At 60.6% G+C, this 3,747-nt stretch overlaps 1 protein-coding gene across 1 annotated transcript in view; it reads left to right on the plus strand.

Annotated features, from left to right (window-relative positions):
* The window catches only part of MED27 (mediator complex subunit 27), a 164,464-nt gene that overhangs the window by 157,038 nt on the left and 3,679 nt on the right, over positions 1-3,747 (plus strand). The gene's annotated exons all lie outside the window — the stretch shown is intronic.

The following is a 3,747-nucleotide window of genomic DNA, read 5'->3' on the forward strand; positions in this document are numbered from 1 at the left end:
ACGGCACTCCACTCCACGGCACCCCCCTCCCCAGCACACCACATGCCACCAGCACCCCCTCCACAGCACCCCACTCCACAGCACCCTGTGACATTTCAGCAGCCATGTTTACCTTGATTCTTGAAAGCAACACACTCCCCTTCAGATTTGCCCTCCTTGGTTTTGTGCACAGACTCAAAAGCCAGCTGCTGGAGGCCCGCCCCTCCCTGACAAGGGGCGATTGAGAGTCTGTAGGAAAGTCCAGTCTAGGGGAGCCCCACTCCCGCCCTTAGCATCTGCTGGAGAGCAGGCCCTGGGACTTGTGCTTGTTGCTGTTTGCACCCTCCTGCACTTTGATCCCTAAGAATAGCTGCAGAGGTTGACTGAGTGCTGGGCCCAGCCTGGAGACCCTGGTCCCGGTTCCGGCAGGGCCCAGAGCTCGCGAGGCCAGTGCTGCTGGTCCTTGAACCCCATCTCAGGCAGCTGTTCCTGGAGGGAATGTCCTCGCCACAGGGCAACCTTGCAGGCCTGGCCGGCGCCTGGCTCCCCTGGCGGGTGGGCGAGCAGTGTCCGGAGGAAGAGCCGGGAGAAGGGGACGGTAGTGCTGCTGCGACAGATGAGCCTCTCAGTCTGTCACTCCAACAACCACTTTACTTCTTGCTCACACTGCACACCCCCGAGTCGCCCGAGAGCTGGGCTTCCATCACTCGGGACCCGGCTCAGCAAGGCACCCGCCCTGTGAGTCCACCTGAACGTGGCCCCGACCGGCAGGGGGAGGGCAGGGATCCACACTCGCCTTCTCCGGCTCCAAGGGAAGTAACACCCGTCCCTGTCCCAGTGCGTCTGCTGGGCCAGCCCCGTGGCCCGACCGAACTGGGAAGTCCAGGAGCCTGAAGGGCGGGGCCTGGAGGTGAGCCCGGCTGCTCCCAGCCGAGAATGTGCAGGGTTCCCAGGCGGCCCGGTGGGCCGGGGCCCAGAGTCCTTGGCTCCGGTCCGTCCCAGCCTGTGGAGGCCTCGCTCTCTGCCCCCCACACACTTCACATGAGCCGGTCTCCCTGATGGCCCAGCCACGGAGTGCACCATCCAGTCGGCACGCGGGCCAGGAACCTCAGGGTCGGGCGTGACAGGCAGGGTCTCTGCCTCTCAGGATTCACGTCAACTCAGTCGCAAACAGTAAACAAAAGTCGCAAAGAGTAATCATACACATTCGGTCCCGAGGAATGCCACGGCAGAAATGATCTGAGCCTGAGGTATGTCCCCTCGGGATTCTGGGAGGCCTCCCTGAGCACATGGATCTGAACTGGCCCGAAAGGGGGATGGGAGCTGGGGGGGCGCACAGCGTTTTCAGCAGAGGGGGGAGGAGAGGAGGCGGGACCAAGGCCTGAGGGTCCCCAGGGTCCCCTCTGGATTCTGTTTTGTGTGCTCTCATGCCCTGAGAGTGTCTTCCCAGTGGGGGCATGGTTAGATCTGGCTGTATACCCACTAGTGTTGGTCAAACAGCCTGCCCTGCATGAACTGTTTGATCGAGTGCTCACAAGTAGCCCACGTGGCAGGTGTCAGTTATCCCATTTTCCAGATGGGAAGACTGCAGCCAGAAAAGCTGCAGTGCCTGCCCCGGGTGGCACTGCTGGGAGGTGGAGGCCCATTCAGCCCTCCAGAGCCCACAGCCTCTGCCCCAGGGCAGCAGGTCCTGCTAGTGCCTCGCTGAGGCAGGGCTGGGAGGAACAGCAGTGCTTAGACAGGTGTGGGAAGAAGCAGGGAGAATCGAGGTAGATGATGTGTCACCCCAGCACCCAGACACTTGAGTATGCGCCATGGACAAGCCCAGGTGTCGGCTTAGACCCCTGGGCAGGTGGTGTTACCATCACTGAGCAGCCGGAGGAGAAGCAGGTCGGCAAGAGCGCTTTAGATGTTTCTGGAAGGCAGTTATCAAACAGTCAGGAGCGGGCAAGTCCCAAGGTCAACCAAGGAAAGGAGGAAAAGGTGGGCACAGGCCAGGCACTCCATGAGCAGAGGATTCTGGGCAGAGATTCTGGGCAGGATCTTGGGGAAATGCCCTAAATTCCGAAGGCCACGGGGGCCAGGCGCACAGCATGGTGAAGCAGGCTGGTGTACGCCCTGGGGGCCGGCACAGGGCCCCGCCCCACCTGGACTCACACTGAGGGTGGCCACGTGGCTGTGTGGGGGCCAGCATGTCCCATGGCGGGACTCGCTTCTACTCACACTGGTCCTCGGGGCAGGCACGGGTTGCTGCCCCAGATCTGAAGCTGCGGGAGAAGCCGGGGATCTGAGTTGGGTGAAGTTTCCTGAACTTAAATGTTGGCCGTTCGTGTTAAAAGTTGTCAACAGGAAAGCGAAGATACTGTGCATCTGAACAAAGCATCGTGGCCGTGGCCGTGGCCTCTGGGGGGCAGTCTGACTGGGAGTTGGGCCCAGGCCAGGTGATCAGGCTGCTGAAGTGCAGATCCAGGCTCCCCCGTGGGGGCTCCAGGCTGGAGGGGACCTTCCACGGCTGGGAAGGAGGACACCCAGGCTAGGGGGCAGCAGGCCGGGTCCCCTGCTGTGACCGTGGTGGTGAGGGGGCGGGGCTTTATTAGGGCGCTTTATGAACTGAATGGAAGGTGCAGGAGAAAGAATTCTCCAGAAATCCTGTGGTGGTGAAGACTGTCTCCTCAGCCTATGAAGTGGCACCTGCAAGGTTTAGAGCGAGGCATCGGGATGGGGAGGAAGCGAGCTTTCGGGCTCAGGTACCGCTGGGCCGAGTGAGCGAGCTTTGCAGTTTTGCAGCGATTACCTTCACACCACTCACCACTGCCCTTTACCAGTTACCGTCGCTGCTGTGTAAAGAGGTTTTAGACAGCTGCCTGTCAAGAGGCTTAAACTAAAATCAGTCTTTGCACTTGAAGAAGCAGCGCCGGTGACCCCGACAGTCACTGCGTTTGCAGGAAAGCCAGGCAGGTGTTCCTGGTGTGTGGCCTTTGGTGAGTGGGCACTTTTAAGTTTATTTCTTATTCAGCAAATATGTACTGAGCACCTGCTAGATGCCAGCTGATGTCTGGGCCTGGGGGACACAGCACAAACCAGATGGGCATGATCCATGCCCCCAGAGTGTTCACCTAGTGGGGCTTATCAGCCACTAAGCAGCCATGAGGGTCAGTGGGCAGAGGCCAAGTCCAGGGTCCAGGGCAGCAGGAGGGGCGGGAGGCGGGCTTTGCGTGCATGGCCATTGTATCGGGGAAACTGAGGCCTGGAGAGGGTCTATGAGCATTCTGTAAGCTGGGGAGCCTGGTCCTCACGCTTTGGGCGTGGCCTCTGGCCTTGAGTGCAGGCCCACAGCTGGACTCCTTTCTGGATCATTGGCAACTCAGCGAGTGGGGCCAGACCAGCCCTCTGGCTGCCACCTGGCTGGTGTGCGTAACGGCTCTCAGGCCCTCAGTGCATCACACGTGCCCTGCAGGTGGGGGGAGCCGGGGAGTCGGCACGAGGGGGACCACTGTCTTTCTTGTGCACCGCGTGTCGCAGCGTCTGTAATGCAAGCACCCCCAATGAGGACAGTCGCATAAACCATGTGTGGGCATAACGGTCAAGTTCAATGTGACCTATTAACTTGCTGGCGGATGGTGGGCATTAGCAGTGGTGGTGTCATCGAGCATCAGGCCTGCAAGATCGGCCCTGTGTTCCAGAAGCGCCACTGAGACAGCGCAGGGCTAGACTGGGGGGCTGCTTGGAGTGGGGGCTGCTTGAAGTGGGGGGCTGCTTGGAGTGGGG

Source organism: Myotis davidii, unplaced genomic scaffold (genome assembly GCF_000327345.1).
Source record: "Myotis davidii unplaced genomic scaffold, ASM32734v1 scaffold651, whole genome shotgun sequence".
In the NCBI taxonomy this organism is placed as follows: Eukaryota; Metazoa; Chordata; class Mammalia; order Chiroptera; family Vespertilionidae; genus Myotis; species Myotis davidii.